The sequence below is a fragment of the Microcebus murinus genome, chromosome 5 (genome assembly GCF_040939455.1).
Source record: "Microcebus murinus isolate Inina chromosome 5, M.murinus_Inina_mat1.0, whole genome shotgun sequence".
NCBI lineage: Eukaryota > Metazoa > Chordata > Mammalia > Primates > Cheirogaleidae > Microcebus > Microcebus murinus.
In genome coordinates, this window is record NC_134108.1 from 42094539 (window position 1) to 42112716 (window position 18178).

General features: G+C 39.1%; 1 protein-coding gene across 1 annotated transcript in view; it reads right to left on the bottom strand.

Annotated features, from left to right (window-relative positions):
* DCBLD1 (discoidin, CUB and LCCL domain containing 1) overlaps positions 1 to 18178 on the bottom strand; it is a 39264-nt gene that overhangs the window by 10961 nt on the left and 10125 nt on the right. The gene's annotated exons all lie outside the window — the stretch shown is intronic.

The window sequence follows — 18178 nt, forward strand, 5'->3', positions numbered from 1 at the left end:
TCAGTGGTAAAAAACACCAAGAGATCAAATAAAAACCTAACTCCTGAGAGGTTTGTCATGAATCAAAAGGAACAATAACAAAAAACCTCCTAAAAACCCTCATTAACCTTATGGAACATCTTCTAAAACACTCATTTACTTTCTTAGCACAGATAAGAACATGCCTGACTGATCCAAGTGACCCTCGCTGGGAGTGCCACAGGCAGAGCCAGCCACAGGGCACACCATCAGCTGCCAGGAAAGTGGCACGGGAGTGGCAGCGCGGATTTGTGCTCAGAGGCATGCTGCTAAAACAATCTTCAGAAATGCTGAAGCTGCAAACGCCATTAGATTTGTGTCCTTTTTCCATTTGTTTTTCCAGTGCAGTCAAATGGCAGGTTTTGTCTTTGCGTGCTAATTGCAGTAGGGTCATTGTGCAAAATTACAGAATTTTCAGGGCCATTTTCTTTCAAAAGGAGGGAAATTAGCATTAAAAAGGGATATTCCTGGATTGTGCTATTAAAACCTAAGTCACGTAAGAATGTAAGTGGTATCCCTGGAGAGTTTGGTCTCTGGTTCCCAGACAAAAGTCAGTGACAGATGACAGATGAATCAGGCAGATTCCTAGACAAAGGTGCGGCTTTCCTTGGGGCTACGGACCCAAGTCAAGAAGTGCCTCAACACCAGAGCGCCAACCCACCTAAGCCATTACTTCCCTCCCAACAAAAGATGACAATTACTGAAAGTGAATCACAGTGTGTCTCCTGGAAGTACTGGTATTTGGGGAAAAGAGGAGGAGGCCAATAGCTTTTTCTCCTAGAGGCTATGGTTATGTTAATGAAAAACCTAGAGTAAGACATTCTGGGTGATAAAACCTTTTATACACTTTAGATTCTTTCTCAAGTCTATCTTGGCATAAAGGGCAAAGCAACACAAGCAAACAAAAAGCCAGTTCTTCTCAACAATTTCCACCAAAGTAGCCCCAATCACAGAGGAAAATGCACTTCTAGGGTATATGTGGCCCAAAACAACTCTCTACAAGCTGGAAAATTTTTTTTGAAGGTTTTTGTTTTATCTTTAAAAGTCAAAGAATGTTGTATTCTACTCTATAATATATCTGAGAGACATAAACCATTTATATATAAAATAGAGACTGTTTACCTTGTGCCTTTCCCTCTTTGGGCTTAAAATAACTCGATATGCAAGACATAATGATTAGATCTTATTGCAGTATGTTGGACATGTATCATTCTAAAAAATGATCACAGAAATCTGCTGTGATTATGAGTCAAACACTTAGTATTATTTCCTACTTTTCCTATTTCTTTTGTTCCTACTGTAACATAAACATTAACAGCTGACTTCACATCATTGTCCTTGTAAGTCACCGACAATGGTCAAAAAAAAAATATTGGGGGTGGAGGTACAGGAAATATAGGAGAACAATTCTTGAACTTCCTGGTTTTCCTACAGCACAAATCATTTAGCAGAACACACCAATTTAACCGACTACAATTAGGATCCTACAGTAGACCGGTTTCTTTCTATCACTGGCCACCATGCCTCATCTGAGCATTTTGACTAAGAAGCGTTTTTTAAACTTTAAATTTTGCCAGTACTCTGTGAGTGATTTCTCAGAACCCCATTTTATTCTCAGGATACCCTGGTGAGGAGGCCTAGAGAAGTTTCCGTTTCTTTTCTCAAAGATGACCTCTGAGATCTTGAGGGGCCACTATCTGCTTCCTGCCAAGACTTCACCATGAATAACCCCAAACTCCAATCACTGAAGGAAGCTCAACTTTCAGGGGAAAACCAGGATCAAATCTTGTTTTCTTTTTTTATTACCCAGGCTAGAGTGCCGTGGCATTAGCCTAGCTCCCAGCAACCTCAAACTCCTGGGTTCAAGCGATCCTCCTGCCTCAGCCTCCCGAGTAGCTGGGACTACACCATGCCTGGCTAATTTTTTTTGTTATATATATATTTTTCAGTTGTCCAGCTAATTTCTATCTTTTTTAGTAGAGACGGGGTCTCGCTCTTGGTCAGGCTGGTCTCGAACTCCTGAGCTCAAACGATCCTCCCGCCTCGGCCTCCCAGAGTACTAGGATTACAGGCTTGAGTCACCACGCCCAGCCCAAACCTTCTTGCAAGATGGGGAAAACAGAAATGACAGTTCCTCTGGGGTCCCCACAAGTGGTGATGGTTGAAACAAACTTCTGAGTGAATTTAAAAAATCTCTAGGCCGGGCGTGGTGGCTCACGCCTGTAATCCTAACTTTTTTTTTTTTTTTTTTTTGAGACAGAGTCTCACTTTGTTGTCCAGGCTAGAGTGAGTGCCATGGCGTCAGCCTAGCTCACAGCAACCTCAAACTCCTGGGCTCGAGTGATCCTTCTGCCTCAGCCTCCCGAGTAGCTGGGACTACAGGCATGTGCCACTATGCCCGGCTAATTTTTTATATATATATCAGTTGGCCAATTAATTTCTTTCTGTTTATAGTAGAGACGGGGTCTTGCTCTTGCTCAGGCTGGTTTTGAACTCCTGACCTTGAGCAATCCGCCCGCCTCGGCCTCCCAAGAGCTAGGATTACAGGCGTGAGCCACAGCGCCCGGCCTATAATCCTAGCTTTCTGGGAGGCCGAGACGGGCGGATTGCTCAAGGTCAGGAGTACGAAACCAGCCTGAGCAAGAGCGAGACCTCGTCTCTACTATAAATAGAAAGAAATTAATTGGCCAACTAATATATATAGAAAAAATTAGCCGGGCATGGTGGCGCATGCCTGTAGTCCCAGCTACTCGGGAGGCTGAGGCAGGAGGATCGCTTGAGCCCAGGAGTTTGAGGTTGCTGTGAGCTAGGCTGACGCCACGGCACTCACTCTAGCCTGGGCAACAAGTGAGACTCTGTCTCAAAAAAAAAAAAAAAAAATCTCTAGGTCCTTTCTGGTCAATAAGACTGGAAATGGAATTTAGCTAGAAGGCACAAATGATTACTCAGTCACTAAAGAGTCTTAAAGTTAAGAGTATTGATCTTCAGTATGAATTCCAGCTTCCCCTCTTTGGGTAAATAAAACATTGTAATCCTAGCACTCTGGGAGAACGAGGCGGGCATATTGCTAGAGGTCAGGAGTTCGAAACCAGCCTGAGCAAGAGCGAGACCCCGTCTCTACTATAAGAGAAAGAAATTAATTGGCCAACTAATACGTATATAGAAAAAATTAGCCGGGCATGGTGGCACATGCCTGTAGTCCCAGCTACTTGGGAGGCTGAGGCAGGAGGATTGCTTGAGCCCAGGAGTTTGAGGTTGCTGTGAGCTAGGCTGACACCATGGCACTCACACTAGCCTGGGCAACAAAGTGAGACTCTGTCTCAAAAACAAAACAAAACAAAAAAAAACATTGTAAATAAAACAATGTTAAATATTTCATATTTTAAATTTGGGTATATTAGTGTGACATAATGCTTGAATCAGCACCTATTTTTCCTCAAAGTTTAAGCTATTTTAATGTTTCTATAACTAACATCCCATTATTTCACATCATAAATATAAAAGGGGGTAGGGATTCGGAATCAAGACCAAAGCTTTAATCTTAAATGTCTTATATAAGAATTTAAAATTTAAAGAGATATTATTTAATAAACTTCTTTGACTCTTCAAATTCCAAGTATAATAGTAATTGTGTTCAATCCTAGACAGCTTGGGCTACCTTGATCAATTTTCTATTATCTAATGTGCTCAAATGTCTCCAAAATTATCTTCTAAAAAGAAAGTGACACCTTATATTTATGCCCTTTCCGGGTCTCATATTACATTGACCTTTTTGAACAACAAAGAACTGTTCAGGGAAGACACTTCAGTTTGAAATAACCTAACATCAATGCAGTTTTTTTTTTTTTTTTTTTTTTTTTTTTTTTTTTACTGGCAGATATTAAGAGTACATCAATGCAGTTTTGAATGCAAAGGAATCCACCCAACAAAACAGTGAAAAGCAAAGAAATTTAATGCAGATTTAGTTCTGAGTCCTGGGGGAATATATGACCTCAGAATTTCTAATGTTGGAAATTGTTATAAGCAAGCCTTTTAAAGATGACTTTAAAAAGTGCGTGTTGTTTGCCAAAAATGCATAATCTGAATTTAATCACCAGGGAACATCAAACCAACCCAAGTTGACAGACATTCTACAAAATAACTGTTTAGTACTCTCGAAAGATAAGGAAAGACTGAGGAGTCATGACAACTAAACGCTTCATGACCTTTTATTGGATTCTACACTAGGAAACAGACATTAGCATTTCTTTTGAATAGAGTCTCAGTTACTTTGGTCCCATAAATAAAAACCCAGAATTCCCTTAGTTATAGTGAAAAAACCGTATGTACTAAGCAAAGTATGATACTTCTTAAAGATTTTTTCTGCCAGGTTTGACACACATGATCTCAAAAGTCAGTATATATATAATTTATCCAAAAAATCATATAAGTTTAAGAGTGAAATTCATGTTTAAAAATACCTTTCAACACTTATTTCTTTCCTTAAAAAACTTAACATATTTTCTAAAGTAAAGTTGTTATACTTAACTTTGTCAACTTTTGTTTTCTGGTTGTTTCAAGGATATTTTGAAAAGAAGAGTCAGTATCTTAACTCAGCCATAGATATATAAATACATTCTTCTAATTGATGCTTGAATTTGGAAGACCACCTTAATTATAATATATGACAAACAAAAGAATAATAATACCATCTTGTCTTTCTTAGGTCTTCTAACAACACTGAGATCAAGTGTATATTTTGCCTGATTGCTGTGAAAGTTGGTGTGGGTACAGTACATTTTGTTACCAAGAATGTAGATTCTAGAAATGCCCAAAGTATATAAACATTTAAAACAAAATTGACATGAGGATGAACCATTAAAAATTAACTGCATAATGATGAAAACTGTACAACTTCAGCATATTCACAATGGTTAATGTAATAAAATTCCAAGTATGTCCACTCTTGGCAGAGCTTACAAACACTGATGCCAGAAAACATTATTCTTTTTCAAAACATTAACTCCATATTCTAAGTTCTGATAGTTTTGACTCTTAAAATTCCTTGGCAGTGGGTTTTAACAATTAGTTGATTAATGAAAATTATCAAGTTTGATAACCAAAACTATTCCCGTTTCACCCACACGTATAGTCAGTACAAGCCACCTTACACCGCGATTACAGGAGGTATTCAGAACATGCATTCCCTCCCTGCTGAGTTTCAGCCAGCATCTCCTGTACCGCTGGCCCAGGCAATATAGCTGCGGATCCTTGGGACCCTGCAAGGGCACTAGGGCCCTCTCTCCACAGTCATGCCAGGTCCTGTGGCCACACCAGCTTGCAAAGGGAGCTGGGCAGCAGCCACACAGGAATGCCCCCTCTCTAAGCTCCGTCCATGCGAAGACAAAGCACTTCTGCCTCCTCCTCCTTCTGCCATTCTCAAGGAGGTTCAAACTGACCAGGGAACTATTTTAACCAAGGTAAAACATAGATCTGGTTAGTGTTTTTGTCAAAGGAAATCTTTAAAGTAGCACAAAAGAGAGAAATTCTGCTCATAATTCAATAGCTTAAGAACATCCCCTATCAGGCTGGGTGCATGGTGGCTCACACCTGTAATCCTAGCACTCTGGGAGGCTGAGGCAGGAGGATCGCTCAAGGTCATGAGTTTGAAACCAGCCTGAGCAAGAGCGAGACCCCATCTCTACTGAAAATAGAAAGAAATTAATTGGCCAACTAAAAATATATAGAAAAAATTAGCCGGGCATAGTGGTGCATGCCTGTAAGTCCCAGCCACCTGGGAGGCTGAGGCAGGAGGACTGCTTGAGCCCAGGAGTTTGAGGTTGCTGTGAGCTAGGCTGATGCCACAGCACTCTAGCCCAGGCAACAGAGTAAGACTCTGTCTCAAAAATAAATAAATAAATAACACATCCCCTACCAAAATATTACCTACTCCTTGTGTTTTAGACAAAATTGCTATATAGTGTAATAATGGGCAAAGCTATCTAAGTTACTCCAAGGGTTTATACAAAGTTTCTCTCTACAAATCTTCTCAAGCTATAGTGTTAATTCACATAGCACTTGCCCTTCTTTCAAAATACCAAAATTGTTGATGCTCACAGAAACCTTGATACCTTTTCTTATGGTACTAATCTAAAGGGCTGGTGAAGTGAAGATGGAAGCACAGGTCTGGGATTCAATATTCAAATCTCTCAACCTCATTAGTTTCTTCTCCTTTGGTACTGTAATACTTGTCGGATCAAGTGACTGAGGCAAAAACCTCTATCAATGGAGGTTTATTAAGCCAAAGTTGAGGACATGCCTAGGGAAAAACACAAGTGGCATACAAGCTGTGCCGTCTTTTCCGAAGGGGTAGTTGGAACGTGGGGCATTTTGAAGACATACAGAGAGAAGGAAAAGGCAGATGGTGAGTGCTGATGAGACAAAGTGGTTACCTTCTCCTGAGTCCCAGGAAATCTACATTTTACATACAATGAGGGGCAATGTTAGAAGGGCAAAAGGGAGTGAAAGAAGCATCAATTATGCAGATTATAATAATGCATCAATTATGTCCCTGGGTAGGTGGAAGAATGTTTGATTCCGTGTGTCTCCAGTTCTGTTACCTATAAAGATGAACTTGTAATTCATTCTTAGTGTGAAATCCAACAGGCTTTAGTTTTAGGTGTTAGTCACAGTTATAGTTTGCATGTCCTTGTTTATGGGAGGTCAGCAGGAAATCTCCTTAAGGAATGATTTCTGGAGCTAGTTCTTCACAGGTACCTGAGGCCTTTAACTTCTCCACTGCATGAAGAGTTGGGGGGGGAGGGCTGAGATTTTGATTTTCTTTTTACAAAGTCTTTTCACAAACAGTGTGATTGGGATAAGTCCCTGGATAATTCTTGGAAATCACTGTGCCACTGTACTGATAGGTCCCTAGATGCCCACAGCCATCACCTGATAAAGAAAAAAGGATGAAAGAAGTACTTATAATTAATTCTCACTGAGGACTGAGAGTCTAGTACAATAAAATTCTGTATTTTATTCCCTTTTTGGAGAGAAGGAAATGCTAAAAAATGATTGAATTATTAAACAGTATCTATTGTTTCAAGTTATTTCATCTGTTTCCTAGTTTAATCTTCTCAACAATGTTGATCAAAATATTTCATATATTAGAGTGGAAAGCCCACATCATTTAATCACATTTTATCTAATCATCTATGTGTCCACCCATCCAAACCTGTACAGTAAGCCCTGTACTGATTTGCCATACTGCCCCAAAAGTCAACGCCATATTAATAATTCACAATGGAGAAAATATTTCTCACTTTAGAAGGTTGTTGTGCTGATTAAATGAGATAATGTATAAAATGCTCCTGCTAGACTCTGAGGCTTATGCTGAGGACACAAGCCCTTTAGCTGGGGATTACGCCTAACAGTCACTGGGCAAGGTTCCTGATAAGCTCAGGATACACCATTAGAAAATGTCAAGATCTACTGTATTGAGTGCTTTCCACAACCAGGCATGGTATTAACACTTGCAGACACATAAAAGCAGCAAGGCTGCCTCACAGAAATCACAGTGAAAGGGTGAGACAGTCTCACTTTCAAATAACTACAATTCTGGGTGCTGTGTGTTATATCAGGAATCTAAAGAAAATGCTGAGGAGGAAGGCAAGAGAAAATCTGTTTCAGAGAATTATGAGCACTTCCCCAAAACAAGAAATAAATGATCTGAAGATTTTTATGAATAAAAAGTTCATCAATTAACCAATAAGTTGCTGTAGTTGATTTAAGTGATCAAGTTAATCACACAAATACCTAAATGGGAAGCACAACCGGATGGGCTACGAGGAGAGTGGGCACAGGCAGCAGTCAGACTGAGGAATGCCTGTGGTTGGTAGGTATGGCTTCACATAAACAAAGCAGGAATTTCTGTCCTCAGCTGGAGGGACAGAAGCAGAAATCTGTTGAAGCAGGAATTGTCTGAGGTAGTAAAAGAAGGCCTCTCCACCCCACATCCTCACATGGAGAAGCCTCAACTTGGGAACAAGGGGAATCTGAAGAGCTCAAAACAGTCCTCTTTCTTCCCAGGCTCTTCCCCAGCTAGTGCTGGATTCACATGGAGTGTTCCTTTGTTCCACATCCTTCTTGCCCTGAAGCATCCAGCCTGAATGGTAACAGTGGTCCAAAAAAAAAAAAAAAAAGGTATGGAACTCCAGAATCAACCCCATCTCAGCAGCCAAGACCCAGGTTAAGGATCTGCCCATTATCCAAAACTCCCACAAGACTCCTAGTAGCCCCTGCCACGGGGCTGGTGGGGAAAATAGAGTTGACCGTAATCAAGCAATGGGAAGGAACAGCAGGAGGAACGTCCCTGGATCGACAAGATAAAACTGCTATGCAACTTGAGATCTAGGTAGATGCAGCTGGGTAATTTATATGGTAGGCAATAAGGATCCACAGGATTTTTTGAGCAGGGAGATAATGAAAGAGGTATTTGAAAAAAGGTGATCAAATATAAACATAAAGAATCCCTTCCAAGACACCAAGAAATTGCCTGGTCAAACATTTAAATGCCTCTTTTCTTAGCACTATAAAATTCTTAATGAAGAAAAAAACCTTTTTCTAGAAAACACAGCTAAATGTAAAATGAGGAGCAATTATGTAAATCAACCTACATGTGATTATTGTATTCTAAATTTTTTTAAAATGTGACATGTCAGGCCGGCTAGTAGGCTCATGCTTGTGATCTTAGCACTCTGAGAGGCTGAGGCGGGAGGATTGCTTGAGCTTAGGAGTTTAAGACCAGCCTGAGCAAGAGCTCTACTGGTGTGGCACACGCCTGTGGTCCCAGCTATACAGGAGGTTGAGGCAGGAGGATCGTTTGAGCCCAGGAGTCTGAGGTTGCAGTGAGCTATGATGATGCCATTGCACTCTATCTGAGCGACAGAGCAAGACTCTATCTCAAAAAAAATTAAAATTAAAAAATGACATGTCACCACAAAGGAAAATCCCAGGGTGTCACTTTTATTCAATCCTGTAATTAAATTTCTTTCCAACCACTTTACTCCAAAAGCCCAAGAGGAAACTTATTTCGCTCAGTGATGCTGGCAGAATGCATGCAGGTTCAAGTCTTCAACATTCCCATCATTACTTTGCCTGGGGATCTGTGCCTAATTGGGAAAATTTCCCTTTTCTATTAACTATCAGAACAAAACCCCATTAGTCTTTGTTCTGCCAAAGAACCTGAACCGCAAAGGAACTGCTGAGTCCTACTTTATTAAAAAGCAAACTGTCATCAGAAATTGTAATTTCACCCTTGCCTATGGAAGTAAACTATTTATGGAGTTTTCTGTGGCAAGCACTAATAGAATAAGTTTATTCTGTGGGTATTAGCTACATCAGGAACTTTTGCCCTATTATTTTCCACAGTTTTGACGACTTCAAAAGAGTAGGTAGACATATGCCAAAGGGGGAAATGAAAAACTGCTAGGGAGAGAAACTGCCTGCAATATCATGTATTGAATAAGGCAGATGCATGCAAATGAAAAACAATAGAGAAGCACTATTCCCATGACCTCATCCTGACACTCAGGTAGCCTAACTCTCTAATAAAGAATCACTGGCAAGAAAGAAGACAAACATTATTTTAAAATCTATCAATGCATGCTCTGTATGTTGTATATCAACATCAATATTTTGGTTGTGATATCATACTACATATAGTTTTGCAAGGCATTATCCTTGGGGGAAACTAGGTAAAATGCAATGATGTCTCTCTGTATTGGTTTTTGTTTTTTGAGACAGAGTCTCGCTCTGTTGCCCGGGCTAGAGTGTTGTGGCGGTCAGACTAGCTCATAGCAACCTCTAACTCCTGGGCTCAAGTGATCCTTCTTTCTCAGCCTCCCCAGTAGCTGGGACTACAGGCATGCACCACCATGTCTGGCTAATATATATATATATATATATATTTTAGTTGTCCAGCTAATTTCTTTCTATTTTTTAGCAGAGACAAGGTCTTGAACTCCTGAGCTCAATCAATCCTCCAGCCTTGGCCTCCCAGAGTGCTAGGATTACAGGCGTGAGCCACCATGCCCAACCTCTGTATTGGTTCTTACAATTGCATGTGATCTACAATTATCCCAAAATAAAAAGTTAAAATAAAAATTTTTTAAAAAAAGATCTGTCAGTCCAGTTAAGTTTGGCTGGCTGGGAATGGAAGTGAGGGGGATTTTATTAATTCTTTCTATTTTATACTTTTCTTTACTATTTGGATTTTGTTATCCTATATGTTTTTTCTATTTAAACATTTTTAATTTAATAAAGCATTTATACAAATTTGCATTGAAAAGATTGATAAGGAATGACCAATAAAGGACCAATTTAGACATTTTATTCTAAAATGTCTCTGTGCCAAGCCCATTATCCAAGTTTCTCACAATTGTTTAAGAAGCATGGGGTGCTATGTCTTAGGAGGCTCATGATATATGCCCTGGTTTACAGATGAGAAAACAAAATGTATATTGCCTTTCCTTAAGGCTGGTGGATTTTCCCAGACTACAACTCCCAGATGTTCTAGCTACAGCTGTAGGGTTTTGAAAATATTTTTGTCTCGTTTCTATTTGAATTTATGACACGTGTATTTGTATTTAATCTTGAAAACCACCCAACTCCTGCCCCATGTGACCCTCTCTTTAAATACTTTTAAAACATTCTTCTATTAAAAAGAACAGCTCTCTAATAAGATGTAACTGACTCTGGCATGGTCATCAATAGACAGTAAACCACTGGGCAGGAGGTTGATGAAGAACTTCAGTATACAGGATAAGGCTTGTCACCATCTCCAGGGGTCCTCAAACTTTTTAAACAGGGGGCCAGTTCACTGTCCCTTGGACCGTTGGAGAGTGTGGCGCACTGTGGGCCCGGGACGAGAGTCCGCTGCTAAGCAGGACAGGCAGTGGTAGCAAAAACACCCGGCAGGCGGGCTGGATAAATGTCCTCGGCGGGCTGCATGTGGCCCGCAGGCCATAGTTTGAGGACCCCTGAATTCTAAACTCACTGATGGATCTCAGCATGACCACAAGTGAGAGAGCCAGATAATGTCTGTCTCCTGATAAGACAAAATGTGCTCTACCCGCCACACCTGTGAAGTACTCTTGCCAAAAAGCAAAACATGTGAATCAATATAATTGACCTTGAATTCAAGTCTTTAAGGCTGACTTCCAGTCTACGGGGAATGCAGGGGATAGAGGCACAATTTCACTGACAAGAGGAGGCCATTAGCTGAATCCATGCTACTGTAGACATTCTAGATGCAACTGACTCAGTTTCTGCAGCAATGAATTATATGAAGAGGCATGCACACAAAGTGTTTAAATTAAAGGAAACTTAAGTGCCTCAGCAATCAAGTGAGCCTTGTTTAGATCCTGATCTGAAAAACTAACCTTTATAAAACACTTTAAAAAGATAATTAGGATATTAAATAATATCAGAGAATTATATTAATTTTATTAGGTGTGATGATGATATTGAGATTGTGTAAGAAAATGCCATTTTTAAGGATGTCTACTGACATATGTGGGGCTGAAATGACATGAGGTCTGGGATTTGCCTTAAAATACTTGGCAAAAAAGGGGAGAAGTAGGATAAATGAAAAAATGTGGGGAAGTATTGATGGTTGCTGTAGCTAGATAAGGGTTCATAATTTCAAAAATTCTTTAAAAAATTTAAAATTTGCTGGGAGTGGTGGCTCATGCCTGTAATCCTAGCACTCTGGGGGGCCGAGGCGGGTGGATTGCTCGAGGTCAGGAGTTCGAAACCACCCTGAGGGAGACCCCGTCTCTACTAAAAAACAGAAAGAAATTAATTGACCAACTAAAAAAAAAATATATATATATATATATATATATATATACAAAAAAAATTAGCCGGGCATGGTGGTGCATGCCTGTAGTCCCAGCTACTTAGGAGGCTGAGGCAGGAGGATCACTTGAGCCCAGGAGATTGAGGTTGCTGTGAGCTAGGCTGACGCCAAGGCACTCACTGTAGCCTGGGCAACAAGTGAGACTCTGTCTCAAAAAAAAAAAAAAAAAATTTAAAATGTAAAGAAATAAAGGTCAATCTTTAAGGTTTTACTTTAAACTCCCTGTAGTGTTGGGAGGAGGACTTGTGGGCAGAGAACTGCAATGATTCAGTAGTGCACAGTGACAGCTAGATTAAACTGCCACCTGTGTAATATCAAAGCAGGACAGGGTTGGGGAGGGAGGCTACATCCTGGACCAAGGAGGGAAGGAGGAAGTTTCACCACAGGGAATTTGTCTACTCTTCAAAAGTGGCTACTACTCTATGTTTATCTTTCCTTCCTTTCAACTGTAATTTAATTGCCAAAGCACATGATGACTAAACTATGTATCATTTCCTCCTCTCCTTAGACAGAAAGCTTCTCCCCACTCTAGAATATGTCTGGGGTGGTCCCTCCATGATACGCCTAAATCCTGGTGTTGGCTTGGAGCCATAGCTAGTTTGTGAGACTAATCAACCACCTCCTCAAAACAATTCACAAAAACAAAACTTCATGTATGAACTTTAGATTTTGAAAGAAGCTGAAAGTACTTATAAATATTTTAGAACTCCCAAAGTGATCGATATATAGCATTTAAGATTCTGTATACACAGATTTATATTCTGAACATTTGGAAACAATCTCAATTAGAATATAATAGCCAAACTACTGTATTTCCAAGCAATGCAATATTAAGAAAGTCATGTCTTAGAAGAATGTTTAATGTAAAAACATTTTGAAACAGAATATATAGTGTACACATAGATAATCAAAAAATACTCAAAGTGTTTATTTCTGTTATGAGTTTACAAGTGATTTTCATTTTACTGATACATTTATCTTCTAAATTTTCCATAATATGATACACATAAATCATAAAAATATTATAACTGAAAATACCAAATTCACCTAATGTTCTTTGTCATGTTAAAGGCTACTTTTAACATTAGCCCTATAACACAGATAGAAAGAAGTCTCTGTAAACCAATATGCTCAAACTTTGAATAAAAATTCAGCAGCTAGGAACTAAGGATAATGTGGTTTTCACTTCAAGGAGCTCACAATCATGAGGAGAGAGACATCTTAACAAGTAATTCTTGATACTAAAAAGTAAAGGATAGAAAAACAGAGATATGGGCTCAATATCTAGTCTCCAAATGCCTGAAATTAATGTATATGTCTCCATTTTGTAGCCTTTAACATCTGCTGTTCAAGAGGTATGGGCATACAAGCTATTTTCTAAGGAAGCTTAGAACAAATCCTAGATGTTTGTCTATATAAGTCAACCCTTTATTTAGTCTACTTTAATTCCATCCACTAAGAAAGGAAAACAATAACTTCCTTAAAAGACTATTTCCCTTTGATAAGAAATCATGTTTGACTAAGAAAAGCAAAATAAGATATACCTGCTACAGACTAAGTTCTGCAATACTAAAAAGCAGGATTTGGGCTTTAAAAGGAAACTTTCAACTGAGTTGCACTTGTTGGAAAATGATTTGGGTGGAGTAAAATTACTAGTGCAAATATACTTCTTAGATTGATTATTAACCAGTCCCTAGAGTAAGACAGAAGGCTCAAACTTTTTTGATTATGACCCACAGTTAGAACACATATTTTTCATCATAACCCAAGTAAGTACATATTCATACACGCACATATTACAAACCAAAGCTTAATAACATAATTCTTTTATTATAGGTAATGCACTGTGATATTTTCTATCCTATTCAATTTCATATTTTTATTTAAAGCATGCTATTAAATAGTCATGATAATTGAATTGATTTCATTATTTACTAAAGGATGCCAACCTGCAAATTGGGAAAGAATGCTCTAATATCACAAGAGTGAAACCATTTCTAGAAATATGATTTCATTACGGTTGTATCCTTGCTCTCCTAATATTCAAGTTACAACAGATCTTAGCACATACACAATCACCCATGTGTGGGTGTGAGAAAATTTCTTCCCATGTCTAAGATCAAGTGAGTGCTTGATGACTACAATCTTTTCAACCACAAAGGAGAGCTTGCAATTATTACAGAGCTCTTTGTCTGATGGTAAGGTGAATGGATTTCCAAAGTATCACTAATTCCATTTTCAGCTATACTCTCTTAGAAACTTTACCCTGCTTCAGTTGTGCTTAGCTTCTTACTTTGAGTGTTGCCAGAAGGAATGGAAAAACGAGGGCAAAAAGGCCTAGGTGACTATATGAGAATAAAAAATGTAAAACAGATGTTGTGATGATAAAACAGAATGATTTTGATTTTCAAAATCTTTAGTTTTCCTGAAAGGAAAATGGATAGTAATATTATTCTGAAAAAAGTTAACAGCTATAGACCAGAAACACATAACCAAGTTCTATAAAATTGTTTGATAATCTCTTTCAACCTAATTCTTACCACATATAAAATACATGCTAATGATATAACTAATAATCTAATGAGGATGATAATACTTTTGTTTTAGCAGATGAAAGACATTTGAAAGTGAATAAAAGGAAACACAAGGGACTTGTCTAAAGTCTCTCCATGGGAACTTTCAACATTCCTATCAGCTAAAAGTATCACTTAAAATAAATCAGTTTGTTCCTGCAGATCACATGGGGAAGAGAAAAAAGATGAATAAAATAACATTAGTTTGAATGTATGAAAATGAAACAAATTATTTCAAGAGGTTCTGATTCCCTATATAACATGAGATTACTTCCTTCAGTGTCCAAAGATATCAATTTCCATGTAAGATATTTAAAAGCTTCATAATTTGTACCCAATGGAAAAAAATCTCAAAACCTAGCCAATGGTATTCTTTAATGTGTCATAAATAAAATCAGTGAAAACTCTGTAATTCTTGCTTACTCTTTAGTCTTGTGATTTCTACTGAAAAGTTAAAGCTCATTGAAAGGGTTGTGGGTATGGGGGAGGAAGGCTGGCTCACCTATCATTTTCTAACTTAATAAATTATTCCCATATGCTTGAGAGGTAACAAAGCACAATGATTACAACCTGGGTCTGGCACAGCCCTGCCCCAATACTGGCTGTGTGGCCTTGGGTGAGTCCTTTTACCTCTCCAAGCTTCAATTTCATCATCTGTAATACAGAGACAATAACAGTACCCAACTCACAGGACTATCACGAGCATTCGAGTATCAAGCACAGAGACAACCATATGGTGAAAATTCAATACATTTTAATTGCTATTATTTTTGTTAAGTATCAATGTGAAATTGTAAAGTATATTAAAGTATTAAGAATATTGCTTTCAATTAGCTGACTGTCCAAATTCCATCATTCGTTGGCTATATGATCTTAAGAAGTCACCCATTTTGTGTGTATCAATTTTCCTCATCTTTAAAATTACCCACCATAACTGGGTGTGGTAAAGATGAATAAGGCTTTAAATTGCTGAGAAAGTCTAATTAGAATGTATCTCCCAGTACTTATCTGATGGCCACATACTGCTAGGTCAGCATATCCCAAAATGGGCGGCTGTGGCACTAGTCTCTGGGAGGTTTGCACAAAGGAGGTTATGCCCTTATCGCCCCAAAAGAGCTGCAAGGTAAATAAGCTTGCAGAGTCCCCCTTCCCTTCACCACAAGATATCTCAAAGCCCTTACAGGGTAGCTAACGGAGGGTGCAGTTTGCAGCATTTCCCAGAGAACTCTTTCCTCACTGGGCATCTCTTGGGAGTAGTGTTCTGTGGGACAGAATGGTGAGTTCCTGGGCTAGGTGCTCACAAGTGAGACACGCAGGGAGACCTCATGATGGGACTTCTGGGTTAAAGATCTGGTGTGGAGAGGTGGACTTTGGACTTTACAGTTCTAAAGAAACGACACTGAAATCATACTACGTGACTCTGGCATTCAAATGCAAGACTCTTCCCACTGCTGTTAAGTTACGCGTGTTTGGGGAGCATTGGCAACAAATTGGACACACTGGTTAAGAGACGTTTCTTAATTTCACAGAAGAAAACTTCAGGAAAAAAACTAGTTTGACTTGCAGAACAAGTGTAAGACCACTGTGTTATCTCTGTTGAATAGATGCTCAGGATAAGGAAGCTGGAGGAAAGTGGATACTGACCTTTACTAATAATGCCAGGATGTTGATGTCATGTCCAAGCTGCCACTGCTTAAATTAAAGATAAATCAAGAAATCTTTCCTGTTTCCAGAATGTGCCTATCTTTTCTAACCTTGGTTTCATGTTTAATATGCATACTGCCAATATTCAGATAAAGTAAAATATCGATATTGACTTTTCTCTCTCGTGTCCAGAAAATCCGTTATCACCAGGTACAAAGTTAATGTACGTTTTAGAAATTAAAACTGTACCCATTTCTCCTTTGCACACGTGTGTTTTCACTTTCACAAATACAGTTTTCAAAAAATTAATGACTCAAAGAATTATTGGAACAAGAAAAGTTATAAAATTAGCTGTGAAAGAGCCCTTACTAATAATTAGCATATACCAAGCATTTATTATAACAGGTAACAGATACAGTATTCTAAGGACTTTATATTCTCTTATTTAATATCCATGACAATCATGCTTGATAGATAAGAATGATAGTTTTATTTAAAAATTGATTATCAAATATGAGTAATATTTCAAATATCAAAGTGTATAGCCCCTGGATTAAGATACGGAAAATGTCGGGCACCCAGATGATGGCCGCTGGTTGCCTCCCTGTCACTCCGCATCTCCGTGGGCCAACGCTGTACATGGCCAGTTGGAGGGCACACTGCTGGGGCCCCGCCCGAGGCAGAGCCGCTGGCGTGCTGGAATGCCCCCAGGCCCACAGTGCTGCCCCCTGTTTCCACCATGCTTTGAATCCCACTGTTTTTGATTGGATGTTAAAGCTTGATGTTGATTGGATGTTTAAGCTTGATGTTGATGGGATGCTTTTTGAGCCCTACCAAGGGTATAAAAGCAGGAGGAAGGCAGGAGGGTCAGAAGATCAGAAGATAGGAAGAGAGCTGTAACACTAGGTGTGCTGAGCCTGCTGGGGAGGAATAAAGGCTGTTCTCCCACTTGTGTGCCGCTTGGTTCTTTCCCCAGTCAAGAGCTGTAACACTAGCTGTGCACTTGCCACAACATTATAAGACAGGACATTTCCTGTACAACACAGTTGAAGCCAATACCCTCTCTGCACGACATGTCCCTCTACTCTACGTGTGATGCTGAGTAACTCGGCCCACGTGGTTGGGCTGGAACTGATCACTGTGGCTCCAAGGCCACCACTGCCTAAGTCACCCACCTTTGAGGTAAGGAAACTGAGGCAGTGGGATTTAAGATATTGCCCAATCTCACATTACTGCTGTGTAGCGCAACTGATATTAAAACCCACATTACAGTTAGCTATTTGCAGTCATATTCTTTTTGTCTCAAAATTAACATGAGGAAAATAGTCATATTTAATTCAGGGTTTCTTATAAAAATTATGGTATGATAAATTCTATCACCTTCTCTTTATAATTAAGTACTCTTTAGTAGACTATGTAGGGAGTAGTGTAATGAGAGGCAACTATTTTAGCTCCAACAAAAGTGTTTCACTTTGCTGAGCACAGATGTGGCCCCTAAAAGGTGCTCTGTAAATGAAAGTTTCAATAAAGTGCTGCTTCTCAACCATCAGTGTACAAATCAATCACCTGGGGATCTTGTCAAAATGCAGAGCCTGGAAATTCTGCATTTCCAAAAAGCTCTTGGTAATAACTATTCTGCTGATTCCTGTAAGATATATTCTGAGTAGCAAGAGACTAAAAGAGCCCTCATTATTAAGAGGGATCTTGCAGTGAATCTTTTTAAAAGTGAAAAATCCTTGAGATATCAGTTTCGTATGGTTTTGTTTTAATATTTATTTCTAAAGTCATACATCTATATTTTCAATATTCTGATACATATTTTCACTCCGGATTTCATTCATAAGTCCAGGACAGGCAACAGTAAGTTCTAAGATCTATATTTAAGCCAAAGTAACATTTCTGACATGTGACAATAGTATCAATTTAGGAATTACTTGAGCATACTATTGAAAATACACAAATAGGATGAGGTGGCTGGGCATGGTGGCTCACACCTATAACCCTAGCACTCTGGGAGGCTAAGGTGGGCGGATTGCTCGAGGTC